This window comes from Hetaerina americana, unplaced genomic scaffold (assembly GCF_022747635.1).
Source record: "Hetaerina americana unplaced genomic scaffold, ioHetAmer1.1.p SCAF_11, whole genome shotgun sequence".
NCBI lineage: Eukaryota > Metazoa > Arthropoda > Insecta > Odonata > Calopterygidae > Hetaerina > Hetaerina americana.
Genome location: NW_027286181.1, coordinates 114,883 through 133,441, shown reverse-complemented (window position 1 = coordinate 133,441; position 18,559 = coordinate 114,883).

The window sequence follows — 18,559 nt, the reverse complement described above, 5'->3', positions numbered from 1 at the left end:
GCGGGATGATAAAAAGGGACGCCCTCCGCCCAGCCCCTTCGACGGCGGAGGGCGTGCGACGTGGACAAAGCGCACGCTCCCGAGTCTCATTGTGAGCGCCCCCTCGCACAGGCCGAATTTACTCGGTGAACAAACGCCATTTTGCGCCCACCTTCACGAATTCGTCTTTACAACTCCTCGCCACGAGTCGGCCCGTAGGACGCGCGAACCCATTCGAATGCGGGGGCCGAGCTCCTCTCGCAGTCAACATACGTGCAGAGCGTCGGGGTCACTTGGCCCCTCGCTCTTCACAAGTGGCCTCCCTGAGCTCGCTTTCGGACACCTGAGTCATTCGTCGATAAGTTATCTAATTTCGTGGCATGTTATACCGACTGATAATAAAGATATGTGAGTCGCGGTAGTCTAGGGGGTAGAGCCTTGGGCTGCTCACCGGAGGGGCCCCAGGCAAGGCATCCTCGGCGCTTATAGCTCCACCAAAACTATGGGGTTTTTCGGGTACCAGATCTTCCTGGGAAACCATAACCGGCACAGGGAAAGGAACTGGCCCCACGCCTTATTGGGTTTAGTACTGGGTGAACTCTACCATCATCTATTAAACCGATCATAGGGTTGATTACTGTGTTTATGGTTTCTTTTAATGATGACATGTCCCAATAAGTATTTAACGTAGTCGTGGGAGTTGCAAATTTTTTCAAATCCTTTTCGCTCGTTCGTGATGGCAAGGTATACTCCACCCCAAAGCTAATCATGAGACACGAATTGATATCTTGTGTCTGTTTAAGAGCATGGGCGGTCATGGTTATTCCTGTGGCATTAGCAGGATTTATAATCATGGTCCTCAGGAGGTCGAAGATGCTCGCTATATTGTGGTGTAGCTGCTGGCTCTCGACGATATAATCATCTCTCCCTCCCTCTTGTACCCTCGTTAGACTGATTTCATCCGCTTTTATTAATGCTGCCCATTATCTTTCGTTTACTGTTATTCCTACTCTTGGAGCCTCAATGCAAAAACGAGAGAGTTAGTTACAGGCGGGCATCCGAATGATTTTGTTCCCATCATAATAATCCCAAATTATCAAGGACCAAGTTTAGATCGGTAATCGAATATTCAATGAGTGGAATTTCAGTTTTAGCATTCCATGGTCCACGTACAACCACTTAGTTTTGCTCTTAAAATTGCCACCCAGAATTCCTCAAAATTTTCTACGAATGGAATGGCACACATTTTTTTCTAATTTCCTGTTTCTTACTCGTCGTTAATGTAATTAGTAGTTAAACGTTAGAGACGCATGCGTTGGCAACGTGATTATTCTCCATTTTCACTACAGGGCAAAAACTTCATCGACGTCAGTCAGTACAGGTTCCTATCGGGACAAGAAACGGTGGTCTTTGGTGTTCCCAGAGGTTCATAGTAAGTAGTTTGTTATGAAGGCGACCGGCAGCTTAGGTCATTTGCGCCATTAGGGATGGGCAGGAAAGGATGAAGGGTGGAGAGAAACCCGGCGTCGGCATTAGCCTACTCTATACGAAAGACGCCAAGGGGTCCGCAGTTTAACCTCCCATCCGATGGACGGCGTACTCACTCAAAGTGCTCTCCACAAAGCACCTCAAGTAGGGATCGGGATACCCCTGAAAAATATTTGTTGTCTCCAGGATTTGTATCCGGGCCCTCTCATAGGGAAGCCTGTACGCTAGCCACCGCACCATCCCGATCCCCCAAGAGCTTCATACCAGACAAATTATGCCCGCTGTTAATATTACTATTTTATCGTTATAATTTGTTCAAATTTGATCGGGTTACTAAACACATTCAAAATGTGCATATGCTCAGAATAAACGGTTGAATCCTTTGTAAAAATCTCAAGAAATCGATCTATAAGTTTGAAGATCCCTCAAAAATTTTCCAGTCTTCGAAAAACTAAAAATTCTTAGAGCCATTTTTGATGACGTTTATGCATAAAACTACTTATTCTTCCAGGTGGTAAACTAAGGTTACTAAAAATAGCTCGTATTATTAATCATAAGCAAAATAATTGCATGACTCTATTGAATATATGGAATATATAAAAGTGATGAAACTTATGCATTGAAAATCACTGATAGAAATTATTCTTCGACAAAGACCATCTTGGGCGGAGTCTCCCTACCTTGTAGAAGATCATAATTTCCACGCGGTCGCTTTTGGGTATTTCCCACACGCAATGCTAGGTTTGCGGGATAGTTCACCACGCGGGAAAAAATTCAAACGACGCCACAGACATTGCGCCATGCGATAAACGAACGGACGGCCTTCTGTGTTTTTACTTTCGGATTGCCGTGAATCATTAACATTTCCTCTGGTTACAGCTGCTCCTGAAGACCTGATGGGCTTCCGAATTGATTGACCGGCGGACAGGCATTGTTTGCCACGGCGGTTATAACTCACGTGATTATTTCATTTATTCCTCATACGTTAACTCAACCTACCCGACGAGTTTCACTCATTCAATTCTCTCGTCCCTCGGGTTCTATTTTCCAGGCGCCTCCACGAGGGCAAGACATTTGTATTCGTTTCTCCAGACGTCCGAAGTCGGGAAGGAACCCTTCCAGGGCCACATCCGGCCTTTTTTACGGTCTCAAGGTTGGACCTCCCTTAATTTAATTAATCCTTTTCTGCGGAGGGCTCTTTCAGGGGCGTCCGGAGCGTCGCCGACGGCAAGATGCCAACACAGTGGCCCAAATGGTGGCGAGCGCCAATCCTTTCTTTAAAGTCTTTTCTCATCGGGAAAAAAGAGAAAAGCATTTCTGCGCGGTATTGGTGCAGCTGCCGCCGGGGTGGGCCATGAAGGCCCCCTCGGGCCCCCGATTTTCAGTATAAGGGGAAGTGAAGCGTGGGCGGAGGGGGTCCTTGCCGCGAGCAACGAATGCAAAAAATATACGTGTACCGAGACGTGATGTAATTTGTTGAATGCAGTGATAGAGCAATGGCATTAATGTCCCGTTTGATTTGTGACGAGCCTTTTTGTGAAATTGCTCATTAAAAAAATAAATTTTCTGAATATGAACAGTTTATATATACGTACGCAATTTCCTCTTGTCTTTCGCAGGATAAAACGATAAAAAAATACGAAAAATTAACGCGGGAGGCTATATATTTGGAAAAAAGAACCATGCTCAGCCACTTGTGTTTACCTGACGCAATTAGTACATTCACATTCATACATGAATATATTAGTCGTCGAATTCATTAAGCAGTTGAAGAATCTTAGGGTTAGTGCTTCGGTTTCTGTCAATTGAACGCAGTGAAAACCTAAAACACGTACAGCATAGCTTCTAATCAAAATGACTTCATCCTTGCATTTAAATATATGCGTTTACATGACGCAACGAAGGATTTCATTGGTAGTAATTTTGAAATATCAAATGGTTAATAGATCAATACATATCGACGTATCTTGTAAGCATATATCCCATATAAATGAGTATATATATCCTGCTGCCAATCCTAGCTGCGGGCCTTCCTTCGGGGAGAGGATATCCTGGATGGTGGGAATTGGCAGCCTCGGGAGGGGGGGGGGAGGGTGACGGAGCGGGGGTGGCCGGCCCTACGAGGTATCCTCGGCAGACTCAGAGAATTGAAATGGTGAAAGTCGGTGGATAACAATAAGAAGAAGTCGAGAATCGAAGACTCGCCATCCCCAGGCCACGGGGGGGAGAGGGGTCCCCGGTGGCAACAATGGGCCCCAGAGAGAGGTCACAATGGGTGCCAAATGAAGACGTTCTCACCGGAGGCCCCCTTCGTCCCTCCTGCCCCTCTCCGGGCTACCGAGAACCACGGTGAGGGGAGGAGGGTGGGCGGAGCGGACAATGTCTCCTGCGGGGGGGGGGTGGCGGGTGGGTGGGTGGATGTGTAACCCCCGTCTCGGGGAGGAGGCTGCGAATCAATTGCCGGCTACTACCCGCGGTGGGGATCCCCTTTTCTCCCTCCCCGCCTCCCTTTTCCCTCTCGCCTGGCAGTGGGTGGGAGGGCGTCTCGCCTCCAGCCGTGGCGGTGATTTCCACCCCCCCCCCACCTGATCCACCCCCCTCCCCCCGTGACGAGTGACGAAGCAGGCGAGCGCGGTGGAGCAAACGGACGCGGGCGTGGAAATTGGGATTCGAGGCGGTAAATGGGATTAGCGCGGGGCGTTTAATGGCCTTCGGTAATAATGGCGTGTGTAAGTGCCCTTTCGCGTTCAAATTGATTGTCACCCGCCCTCTCTGCCCTTTGGTTGGATGGGCCCCGGTGATTGGCGATGCGGGGTGAGGGATGGTTAGGGAAGCGGGTGAGGTTAGGGAATAATGGACGGTGCCGGAGAGAGGAGGAGCTGGAGACAACCCAGGGGGGAGGGGGGCCGAAGGGAGTTGCGGCGGGGTAACCAGTGCAGTCAAGGTTGTTTTAATACCGGTATATTTTTCTAAAGTTAAAAAAATTACGATTATAGCCATTTTTAAGGAGTAGTCCAGGCAGTTGAGTGCTACTCCTGCTGGCCGGAGGGTCCGTGTTCGATCCTGGGAAACGCCTCTTTTGAACCCACGGCGCCACAATGTTTTTAGATTTTTCGGATAACCGGGGTCCGTTCCTCAAAATTATGAGTCGATTTACGTATATATCTCATGAAAGTTCTTAAATATGATATGAAATCTTCAAATTGTTCCATTTTGTCATTCAGGCAGGTAACACGTACTTTGAATTTTATAACCAGCTGTGAATAATAAAATGGAAAATCACAAGGAGTTGTAAACTGACTTGCTGCTTTGGTTCTCTTTTCTGACGGGCGAATTCCACTCCCCCTCCAAGTATTGGACATGGGGTTAGGTGAACACTGCCACCAACTATAAAACAAATTTTCTGACGTATTATTTTAGTTTTGTTTTTTTCCTCACATTTCAAGGGTCGGCATTTGTTGAAAACCTTATCTATCCAAGTTCTCCGGTATTATTGGCGGCAGCAGAACTCGATATCAGTCGGAGACTCAGGCGTGGATTTTTAGCATCGAAGAAAAGATGAATGATAATAAATAAAATTTTAATTAAATGATGAGAGTTTTTACGAGTTGACTCTGGAACTTTTCCGCATCGTTATTGTTACATCCACAAGCTGTAGATGTGGTCGTACTTATGCATCGGAGTAAAGTTTTATATGTAAGGGTCAGGGTAAAGAGTAATTAATCCAGAAATGTCTACGGAATCTTTTATTTTAATTATTTGAGATTAGAATCTACCTTATATAAATAAAATTAAGCTACAATCTTTTATTAATCCTACAGGTTCCTACATAAAAAGCTTACGAAGGAAAATGTACCCTCGTACGATTTTCTTAATCTTATTGTTTGAGACGCAAGTACTGCGCTTTAGGGCGCAGTACTTGCGTCTCTTTTTTTTATTTATTATAATATAATTTCCTTAACTTTGTTTAATTCTTTATTAAAACAATTAAACAAAGTTAAGGAAAACTGATTCAATGTGAAGTTGCTGATGTTTCATATTAACCCTATATGTTAATATAATACTCTCCATGGTCATTTACGGAATCCCTGGCAGGTTAATGACACTTTCCCATCAGATAGAATTAAAATTATAATCTAATTCACCTAGCATTGTAGTCATTTTTGAGCCAATACCAAAGATAAAGTTTAAGATTAATGATAAATGGAAAACGTTAGAATTGAGATAGTAAAAAAATGAAATAGGTTAAGTACTGAGGAGGGACAAGCTGTACGTTGTGTATTACGGAGCTGCATAGTCCTGGATCATGCATTCAATAGTATGCGGTGTTATGGTACAGCCTCTATCAAGGGAAATGTGCATTTCTGATTGATTAAAATTCCGTAGTAATTCAGTTAGAACGAATGTTCCTTGGACGCTTTTTAAAAGAAAACTATCGATGGAGGGATCTCCAGCATAAACTGGGTGGGGATAAATTTGGGTCAGTTGTTTTGGTCGGTTGATTTGGTCGGCCGACCCCGGTGGCGGCGGGGTAACGTCCTCGTCTGCCATTCGAAGGGTCGCGGGTTCGATTCCCGCCTGGGTGAGTTTTCCTCCACCTAGGGCTTGGGTGTTTGTAAATGTGATCATTGTTATCGTTGTTAATAGTTCGATGTAAAGGCCAGAATGTGCTGTTTTCGGACTTATACTGAATAAATAAATAAAATAAATTATGTTGAAGTAACTTCCTGTAAAAACTTATAACGGGATGATTCTATCCGTTCGCCCGCAATAAGGGGTCTGGACAAGAGAGGTTTTATTGAAGACATTGAGATTGTGAAAAGCAGGTTAGAATGATTTTTTATGCATCAAACGAGAGGGTATAAGTTGTCTCGTGGAGCAATGTTTACATTGTATCATTCGTTTGTAGCTAATTTCAGATGTAAGCAAAGTTTACTGAGTGAAAGGTTCCGCATTTACAAAAAAAACATTTGCCAAGATGTGCAGACTGTCGTCACGGACTCATAACGACCTACATATGCCAGTTATACAATGTTGGGGGGGGGGGGGTGCGCAAATGAGTGACATGGAATGAAATACCGACAGTTTTAAGAAAAGGACATAAGCGTGAATCGGAGAATTCTCTGGTTAAAGTGGATTACAATCGAAGTAGTGCAATTAATGTTACTAGGTGGAAGTTACGGGTTGTGATTCAAATAAGGAATAAAAATTGGATGATCAGAAATTGGGGATTGGATGGGAGGGCGGGCGTTTGTGGGATGCTGGGGGCTGAGATAGAAGGGAGAACCTGAAATTGGGGCTTCGAATGAGGGAGGAAGTCGCAGTCATTTGAGGTGACATTAAGACGAAGCGAGTGCATGGATTCGCGAAGAAGTATCTGGAGTGTGGGGACATTCCCTGTCGTTGCGCAGGAGAGCCTAAGAAACAAACGAAGACGTTTCTAACGGCCTCTGGCGTTCGAGGATCTATAACGAAGACAAACCATTGACAAATAAATGGCTTCCGCAAAACGCTTGAGCATCGTTAAAGGAGCTGCTCTCTCTCTCTCTCTCTGAAAGCATAGGCCTGTCGAAAATATTCTTAGCACGATGTAAGAACGGCAAATACCAAGCGTGAGTTAGATATGAACTAAGTGTTGACTTATGGCGGGCTCTTTTGGTCAGTGAAATATTTTCGCAATACATGACTCAAGAACGGGTCATGTACTTCACGGAGCCAAAGTTTGTGATGGCTCTGTCTGGCTCTTGATTGCAACTCAGTGTCGATCACTCTTTTCACCTGCGGCTTGAACAACTGCGCCTCACCTGTCGTCGATTCGAGTCCAGTAGCACCCTTTCAATGGTCTCAATGGCCCTTGGGTGTTTGTGTGGAGGCACAAAGCCTCGAGTCACACAACGACGCTCGAGGGGGCTTGAAGGGGGCGGCGGGTGTTGGGGGCCGCATCGCCACTACACCTCGAGTAGTCTTCCCCCTGGGCGACGTGAGCAATGGTATTTGAGAGCGTGTAATATTATTATTAAATAACTTCCCCTTGGATGCATTTGACTTTGGAGGTTGACGAATTTAATGGATGATAGCGACGGGGGTTTGGAGGCTTCAAAGGTCGAGCACTCGAGTGCCGTCCGTAAGGTCAAGGGATGAATCCGTAATTTTAAGGATGAATGGTGATTGAAATCACTCTTACCCACTCGGGTTACCCATATATTTACTAGCGCCTAAAGTCTTCCTGCTTGTCATATACGCGGCACTTGAATAAAACAATACTTTTGATAATAAACCCAGTATTAATCATACAGTCTAGCTTTTAACCTTGTAAGTGGAAGGTACACCGTGGTGTAGTACCATTTACCTTAATGAGTGACATTCACCGTAATCATCCTGGGATATTACGAAGTTCATTTGTTAGAACTAAGATTTAGTAGATTGAGGCAAGTATACTCTTCTACAGACTGAATATCAAGTATTACGTCTTTTCCATTTTCTTCTGTATTAATTGTGTATCTAGTATGCTCGTAGAAAAAGATAGATAACTAATTAAGAGTTGGGCATTGTTAGCAGTGGGCTAATAAGAGTGAATATCCAATCTTCTTCGGGCAGTTTGCCTTTCAGTGTAGTAAATCTTTGCACTGGGGGGACGTCTTAGAGTTGAAATTAGCTTAAGAAAATTGAGTCGAGAGCACGCACGCATGGAGAGCGCATTACACACGTTCAGTTTCACTTTAAATTTTCAAACATTAGCCAATGCTTTCTTTATATTTTAATAAATGGTTTTGTGGGCAGATTAAAGCCAAGTGAATACATTCTCTGGTATACCCAGGGGTGTACGTAGGTACATACTTTATAAAAAAGGGAATGAGAACAGGTAAAGGCCATTCATCCAAATTGTTGAGAAATATTTTAATGCCTTTATTCCCAGAATAATTATCAAAATGCTATCCATCGCTTTTGTTTTATAAATGGCTAGTCTTAGATATTTTATCACGATAATTCTCGAAAATTCGTTTCTCGAATATATATATATATATATATATATATATATATACATATATATATATATATATATACATATATATATATATACATATATATATATATATATATATATATATATATATACATATCGTCTACATATATATATATACACATCGTCTTCAGAATCTTCTGAAGACGACAGCCGAGCTGTCGAAACTTCAAATAACATATTGTGAGGGTCCTTTCTTTGTCTGTATATTCTACAAATCTACATCCGTGCTTTTATATATATTTGCGTCGCCGAAGAGCGTTCCATTTCGAAGAGATATATATATATATATATATATATATATATATATATATATATATATATATATATGATTCTGAAGACGACAGCCGTGCTGTCGAAACGTAAAATAACAAAGTGTGAGTGTCCTTTCTTTGTGTCTCTATATTCTAAAAATCTACATCTGTGTTTTTATATATTTGTGTCTCGCCGATGAGCGTTCCATTTCGAAGATATTATATATATATATATATATATATATATATATATATATATATATATATATATATATATGCATAAAATTTATACATATGTACAGATACAACTAAATTACAGGCACTAATGAAAAAGAACACAACACCCAGTGATATATTTTACCTTTCGCGGGTCAGATCACCATCGTCGGACGGAAAAGAATTCGAAACAACTAGGTTTAAATAATTAGCTTCTACCATGCTATCAATTTTGCGTAAATATTGTTTGTACAGGGTAATTATATCGACTTGCCTTATTTTAGATCAAAAAATTGCTTATCCCAGGCAGACCATCCTAGTAATTTACTTAAATGATAGATACTTTGGGTAAAAACTTAGATGGTATCTATTGAAATTTACGCATTCGGCACCGATTATCGTGAAGACTGATACGGGTATGCCCGTTTTCAAGCAAATCTACAATAAATATATATATTCGTATAAAACCGTTGAAGAGTACGGGAACACATAACATATTCCGTGTTGCTATTATTGATGTTACGAGATTTATTCGTGCATCTACTCCGACCCGACTGACAGCATCACTTCTTCGAATCAATTCCCTTCTTTTAATCCGTCTCATCTGGCTGCTACTGAATCACTGGATATATGCATCACTGGACACTCTGATGTCTCTCTCCATTTTGCAAAATTCAAGGCTAAGCACTCAGTAAAGTGCGCTCACGCGGCACCCTGAATCATTCCAAGGTAGGGTGCAGGGAATTGGAGAATTATCCAAACCAGGTGGCATGCAACCTCAGCCGGCCATCCCAACAATGTTGGCCAACACTGCCGATCCGAGTGGAGGAGGGTGTTTAGGGTATAAATAGTTTCGGGAGACCCTTGTGTGGCTCCCGAAGTGAGGCTGGAGAGAATGAATGGGGAAGGGCTTCCGTGGGGGGGACTAGAGGGGGTGAAAGGGGTGAGGGCGCGAAAGGCAAAGGGGAAGGGGGTTAGTGGGAGTACAATGGAGGAGCGCAAGGAGAGGGCGGAAGAAAAGGAACCCAACCTCCAAGGAGAGGGGCTTTCCCCCCTCCAACACACCACTTCGACGCCCCAACACCATTATTATTTTTATTGTTATTATTATTATTGTTATCGCCGCCATTATTCTCTTGCTTCGAGTGTGGGATCGGAGGAGGCGTGAGGGTCGCTTCGGCACCTCCCCATTGTCCGCAATCGCCTGCCAAAACATCGAGGAGGGGCGAGTGGGGCGTTTTGGGGATGAGTTGGGTGTGTGTTGGGGGGCGGGGAGAGGGGCGTTGGAAGGGGACCAGGGCTGGCCACCTTCCTCTCCTCATTCATTCTTTCTCTCCTCGATATCCAAGGGATCCTCGCATCCCCAAACTCAACGATGGCGGAAATGGCTCCCCTTCCCCAAAAATTTTCCCTCTGCCATACAAAATGTTTACGAAGAAGATTTAAGGATAGGTTAGCAGTACGATACTATTTAAATACACGCGTCACCAAATATAGTGATAAAAAGTACGCCAGCGTATAGAGTTACCGGTAGCATTTGCCCTCTATCCGTTGAGGCTATAAAGGTAGCATCTACATTTGAATCGACTCTGGAGCATTACTGGAATTGTTCAATGACTTATTTATATTCAACATCCGATAGCGACGACCTGAGTAAATGAGGCTTCTCAATTATTATCTCAAGATAGGAAATTGTATCATAAATAGACTAAACTCAATGAAGATACATCTGATTCATTTTAAATTCGGATAAGACTGCGGAAGCATTTAAGTTTGGTTCATTCGAGTTTCTTAATAACTTACCAATTGTTGCATTAAAATGCACATTAGCGGATGACTCCGTTAAAAGTTACTGTTGCGGCATCTCCCGCAGTTTCTTTGGAATTTGTCAAAGGGAAAACACCATACGTGTTTAAAGTTGGCTTTTAACCTCGTGGACAGTGGCGCCTCGCGCACGACTACGAATGCATGTAACATTGTATGTACGGTATTTCGTCATAACATCTAGTTCCTTTAAAAGCCCCAAAATTTCAGAGTTTAAGAGGACGCCTCGGTAGCTTAAGTGGCTAAAGCACTCGACCGGATATTGAGGGATCTGGGTTCGAGTCCCAGTCAAGGCGAATGATTTTTACGCTCTGAAATTGTTGCATTAACTTACCAAGGATTTATTTCTGCAGCTTTTTGTCAAAAAAGGGAGCAAGGAGCGAATCATTTTTCGACGCCACATTGCGACTCGTTTAAAAATTAACTTATATATTCCCTGTCGTACTTTTGATTTTATAGTGTATCGTTGAAATAAAGAGAAGTTATGTAACTGTTTGAAAGCCAGAAGCATGCAGAAGAAGACGAAATATGAACTTCAATAATTGCCTACAGTGCTACTAGACTTTCCACTTCAATGGTCTCCACCCCAAGAAACTTCAGTTATTACATTTGGTATTTGTATTTAAGAATTTTGATCCCTCAATGGATGATGTAAATGACCTATTTCCTAATGATTTAATTGGCAACTGCGAAGATTTAATATCTTTTTATAGGTTATAAATTGCAAAAATCCCCTATTTAAATTTGTCTCAATTTCATCTCATTCTAATTTGCCTTTATGTTAAATAAAACTTCTAAGCCATGTATTCTTATTTTGAAGTCACTTCATTTCGATTGTTGGAAATTATTTTCTCCTGGCAAACGAAATCATATTCACATTGCTTCTTTTGCAATACACACTCGGCGAATCCACGACCACCTTTCTAGTTGACTGCCAATGTGTCTCCCACGGATGAGAGCCCCATTACGGGCATGCCTATTCTATAGATTAGGGACCCATTACGACTCCACCGCACCTGCCTGCTTCTTCTCACAATGCGGGTTCGCACTCCGGTGCGTCCGACCGATCGATTTGCAGCATCATCACCTCGTTCCCCGAGAGGGGCTTCGGACTCACCCCAATACCTTCCCCACTCCCCCCAGACCCTCCCCTTCCCCTCCCCCCGCCCATCGCCGAGCAGTTGGACAAACACGGCGCGCTCGGGAGTGGTAATCAATGCAGCTGCGGAACTTGGCGAAAGCCGCCTTATATTTTTACGAACGACGACACTTTTGCCTCAGCGGACACCTGCTCAAGACGTCGAGGCGTCTTTACTCCGGCGCTTCGTTCGTAATGCTCGCGTCCACCTACTCGCTCAAATGATTGGGTTGTGAATTTTCCCGGTTATGTGGATCGAGATCGTGAATAATCGCAAACTAACATTTATTTATTTGGAAGGCGAATGTACATCTACATCTACATAATACCCCGCAAGCCGCGTGTGGACTGTTAAGTCACTACTGGTCAAAGAGAATAAAACCACATGAAAAATCAACACATGCGTGCAAAACTATACCCTCAGTGGCGTGTACATTTATGCAAAAATCCTTTCATTCAAAGAACGTTCTTGCATGCAGAAATGTAGAAACGATATGCTTATATATGTAATGGCATTATGCCGTAAAAAATATCTCAATATAAGTTCGAAATCGGAGAGTTGTGCGGGTTGATAGCGCCGATAGTAAATGTGTCGATCATAATCTAATAGAAATTGCAACTTCCTGTTTCTCCCGGTATCTTCCATGCTTACTCACGCCTGTGATGTTGTTTGAACAAGGTTTTAGTTATTATCAAGCCCCGTCTCTTCGGAACTCGACTCTTTTCTATCTGCAATTACTTTTATTCCGTTAACCATATCCTCCCACCTCTCTCCCATTCCTTCATTCGCCTTCCACTGCGTTGCCATTCCCCGTCACTCTTCGGTGCGCTTTCTTCCGGCCAAGTCCCGATTATTTATTCAACTTTATCTAAGTCGTCCTTCCAGTGACTGCTTGTCGGCATTCATACACGTACCTGGATTGCCGCTGGATTGATCGGGTTTGCTTTTATCTCTAGCCAAATCATATTATCACCGACATACTTGTCATTCACTACGGTTCTGCACAGTACCCTAATCAGTGCTACGGCCACTCCACGTTGACTCTCCTCCGCCCTATTAGAAATTGATTGGTGGCTGATACTGCAGTAATCCTCTCTGATTCTCCATCTCAACTCAGACAAACCCAACATATCTATAGCCTATTTCTCCATTTCTATTTTGGTATTTTATAACTCCCTTGCCCTCATATCATCGTCTTAACATTCTAAGGAATTTTCTTACTCGTGGTTTCGTCTTGGCTCATCTTTTCCTTTGCATTCAGCTCGGCCGTGCAGAGGATTGCCTTGGATAACGACCGCTGTCTTCCCCGCTGCCGGGTACGACACCTTACTAAGTGGACCGAGTTCAAAGATTGCCTGGATTGTCCCGTTGTTTCTGTCTTTATTTATAGTTTAGCGGTATTTTCCATTTTAGATAGATACTTTATTACCCTAAAAGCCACCACTAGTATGTGTGGCAGGGGGTGACCACACACCAGACGGATTTTGACCCGATTATGACTCTAATATTTATTCATAAAAAAACAGTCCGACCTGCTTTTCACAATCTCGATGTCTCCAATAAAACCTTTCTTTGTCTATACCCCTTATCGCAGGCGTGCGAAAAGAATTATTCCGTAATATTCCTTTAAAAGAAGTTACTTCAAGATACTTTACGAAACCAAATTAATCCCCACCCGGTTTATGAAGGAGATCTCTCCATCGATAGTAACCTTTTGAAAAGCGCCCAAGTAACATTTGTTGTAACTGAATAACTACGAAATTTCAATCAATCAGAAATACATATTTCCCTTGATAGTGCTGTACTATAACACCGCATAATATTGAATGCATGATCCAGGACTATGCGACTCCCTAATGTACAACGTACAGTTTGTCCCTCCTCAGTACTTGACTCACTTCATATTTTTACTATCTCAATTCTAACATCTGCCATTTATCGTCGGACAGAGCTATTCTGATCCCTTATCGTTCGCGAAAAAATGACGTGTTATAATCTATCTGTCCTATATTGAATCTCTCTTATTTTACGTATATGATCTCTCATACTGTACCACGATGGGGGTATTAATATATTGTCAACATTACTGCCAAAGTTACGTCCTTCCAAATTATGCAAGAGAATTAGTCTGTAATTTGACATTCGCTCCGCGAGTGATTCCCAGCCTAGCTCATTTAATATTTTGGCTATGCTGCTAAGTTTATCATAACAACGTTTTACAAATCTTGCTCCTCTCCGCCGCACGCGATCCAATTCGGCAATCAATCCAACTTCGTGAGGATCGCATTTACTTGCAGCATATTATAATTGAGGCCCTACCAGCGACAGAGAACATTCCTCTTTGACTTTTCCATTACATTTACCCAGTACTCTTTTAATGAATCCTAATTTTTTTTGTTTGTCCACATATACCCAGCATGTATTTCACCCAGGAGAGATGATGATAGAGGGTAACGCTTATATATTTAATCGTGTCTACACATTTAATTTCGGTGTTCCCAATGCATTAGGCGTTCGGGAGGGAATTGCTCTTTTTTCAAAAATTTATCACCAAGGCCTTTTTTATGTTTCAATGTGATTTCCAAGTGTCGCACCACCGTTGTATAGCATTAAGGTCATCTGATAAAACTTTTGCGTCTTCAGGATAACGGATATCGCGGTAAACCACTGCATCGTTGGCAAATAAATGTATCTTACTATTGATTACGGAGTCATTGTCCTTAACGTCAAGTAAGAATTAAAGAGGGCAAATGCCCTGTGGGTATGTGCATTGGAAGAGTGAACGTTGACCATGCTTGACCGTTGCCACCAGGACAATTTCCTAATTTCAGCGTGATTTATATAATAACAATAATTATCATATCCTCCGCCAGTACAGCTGTAGGTGTTAACAGAATGTGTGAGGCCTGCCGCCGTGTCAAGTTCGAGGTCCGTGGCTCTAACCCAATCGAATAACCCTCCTTTCCTTAATGGTACAAATGAATTTAGCTGTCGGTTGTCTCGGCTAATAATTAGTGCAACGAGAATAAATGCATTCAAATATATTTATTTCTATGAAATTAATTAGACTTCCATTATCATCCTGAAAGCCAAATTAACTTGTTTCATATTTCGGCGACGGGATATTTGTATTAGTGTATTATATGTATTGAGGATCGAATTCGGGTATTGTTTGCTTCAGTAGCTTCCCTAGTCGAGTATTCTGGTTTTGCCCTCAGATAGAGGATAATTATTTATATGAAGTTGGATATAGATGGAGGATGATGCTGAGTATAGGAAGATTAAAAAGTTGAAAGCGATGGCTGCCGTGAGGAATTTGAGAGAGAATTTTACGATCGTGCGAGGAGATATGGAAGAGTAGCGGGACTTATTATGGTGATATTTATAGAATATTAATGTACAGCAGAGGGGACGAGAGCCAACGAGGGGTTGCCATAATAAAGAATAAAAAGGTAGGGAAAAGCGTAGTCAGAATAGAGAACATGACAGATAGAATATCATTAGTACAAATAAAAGGTGAACCAACAAATTTGGTCATTGTTCAGTTATACATGCCACCGAGCAAACATACGGAGGAAGAGGTCGATAGGATATACGATCAGTTAAAGGACATAATCGCATGTGTTCCTGCAGGGAAACATTTGATAGTGATGGGGGATTGGAATGCGACGGTAGGCTAAGAAAAAGATGGTGGTGAGGTGGGGAATATGGATTAGGAACAAGGAATGACCGCGAAGCGAGAAAGCAATTGAGTTCTGCCGGAGACAGGGGTTAATCATCACCAACACTTTTTTCAGATACCACAAAAGACGTAGGTATACAAGGAAAATACCATGTGACTCGGACTTGTATCAGTTAGAGTATAGATTAGATGGTTAGGCACAGGTTTAGGAACAGTGTGATCAATTCGTACCACTTACCGGGAGCGGATACGGACTCGAATCACAAATTAGAACTCATTAGATGTGGTCTCCGACTAAAAAAGATTAAACAAAGAAGATGGTCTTGGAAATGGAGTGTAGAAACGTGAACCGGGAGAATAAGAGAGGAGTATCAGTAAAATGTTTTGAAATAAATGAGTGAAGGAGCAGACACGGTTAGAATACAAGCAAATGTGAGTAGCAAAGGAGGGATATCAAAAGTTATAAATGATCTATAGGAACTGTAAATAGGAAAAAAACAAGGAAACCATAGGTCACAGACGAATTGATTGGGAAAGCGAGAAAAGGGAATGGAAGAATATAAATACAGAATTAGGTAGAAGAAAGTACAAAGGGTTGAGTGATAAACTGAGGTGAGCACCTGGTAGGGTGATAGAAATGTGGCAGAATGCGCAGAGCGAGAATATGGGAAGTTTACAAAGAAAAGGTGAAATTGGTGCGCTGTACGCTAAGTCAAAAGAACTATTAGGAAGTAAAAAAAATGCGAATGAGTGCCTTATCAAATATGTGTCAGGGAAATTATTGATCAAAATGTGTATGTAAGGGTACATGTATATCAGCAATCTTAGGGATAGAAAGGATATATGACGTAGATAGGGCTTGATTATGTTCAAGCATACATGATGGGGAGAGAGGAAGGACATGATGGGAACTGATTTGAAATAAGGCTGTCGGGATAGTTAAGTTAACGCGGAGTTCCTTAAGGGTTAGGAAAACATAGAAGGAAGAGTTTTTATCGAATAATTCGTCGCATGAATAAGCGAGAAATTTTGCAGGAAGATTTCTTTAAATCAATGTTCTAATGCCATAAATGGGAAAGGCAGCCATATGTGTGGGCCAAAGAACAATAAGTATGACTTTGTTCGATGCCAATGTGTTACGTATAATCTCTGATGAGAGAATAGAAAGGAGGGCACGTGATTACTTGAGGAATGACCAACTTGGTTCAGGATGATGAGAGGTATGCGTGATGCCATAGCAGTAGGGAGATTACTAATATAGATGATCGTGGACGACAATTAGGATGTGCATGCTTTCAGAATGCTCTTGAGAGAGTGAATTGGATAGACTGAGTGAATGTATTGCAGAAAATCGAAATAGGTTGGAGTGATACGCAGCCTGCACATATTTCTGACTGCTCAGGTGCGAGTGGTGGATGGAGAGTCCAGATGGGCTGAGTTGGGAAAAGATAAGAAAAGAAAAGCGTTACGACAAGTAAGAGAGGGGTTTCGAATATTACCCTACTTTTCAACGAAAATGTGAAGGCATTGGTAACAGCAGAATAGGAAAAACTGAAAGTGCCAGGCACGGTGTGGAGGAGAAGGGATTGTTGGTAGAAAACCAAAGTAGATGGATAGGTGGATGCAGAGAATTTCGATTGGAGACCGGATGCTGAAAACTGTGGTAATGGGTGACCGTATGGCAAGCAAGGAAGGGGTAAAAATAGGATATGCAAATTGGATGGAATGAAGGGACGGAGGAAATATACGGAATCGAAGGGTTTATCGTAGGTGAGGATGCTAGGATGTGTTTTGTTCGGAGAGGCAAAATATATTACTCTGGCTCTGTTTGTTTTTCACCCACATTCTATCTTAAACAGTGCGTTATTTAGTAAAATATTAATTGTTTATCGTTTTAAACATATCAAATTTGATATTTATTATTATTATTAGGTAATCTACCGGTTAAGGGACGTTTTTGGATGGACATAGTTAATAATTAAATAATTTGTGACCCCTAGCAAAACACAACATCCTACTCTACATCAGGTCCCTCTTCATCTCTGTGTACTTCCTTCCTCCCTTCATCCCGTCCAACATACCTATCCTGTTCCTGCCCTTTTCTCATATACCCTAAATTCTCCCCTCTATTACAGCCTTCAACATCCTACTGCCGGTCAATACGCCCTTCATCTATTTTTCTTGCCTCCATAGGATTTCTCCCAACCAACCCCGCTCTTTGCCTACCATAACAAGTACTTCCTCGTTTGTTTTCTTCTCTGTCCATTTTACCTTCTCCATTCTTCTCCACTCCCACAATTCAAAAGACTCTAATCTACTGCTATCATCCTGCTTCAGTGATCATGTTCCCGCGCCGTATCAAGTTACATCGAGCCTTTTCTCAACATCTTTCCTCAACGTCCCTGTCATCGACTCCCTCCCTGAGAAAACCTCTTTGCCTAGTGCAATTGTTCTCCATACATCCTTACTACTCTGACAATGTCAATCCAAAACATTTTCCAGATACGTAAACTGTTCCACCTGCTCTAGGGTTTGCCCTAATATTCCATATCTATCGTAGTGAACTTCCAATTCACTCAGCAATGCTTGCAACCCATTGGCTGACTGACAAACGAGAACTTGGTTATTAACAAACCTAACTGATTTTACGAATTCCCCGCCCACTTTCATTCCTACCTCCAGTTCTTCCCATGCCTCTTTGATCATTTCCTCTGCATACAGGTTGAACAGCAACGATGATAATGGGCAACCCTGCCTTATACCCCTTCCCAACACTGCCCATCCGGACTTCCCGTTCCCCACTCGCACCTGAGCAGTCTGAGACATGTACAGGTGGCGGATTAGCCTCCTTTCCTTCCAATCTATTCCTATTTTCTGCAATTACTCATTAGTTTTTCCCAGTTCACTCTTTCAAACGCTTTTTCGAAATCTACGAAACAGGCAAATACCTCCTGGT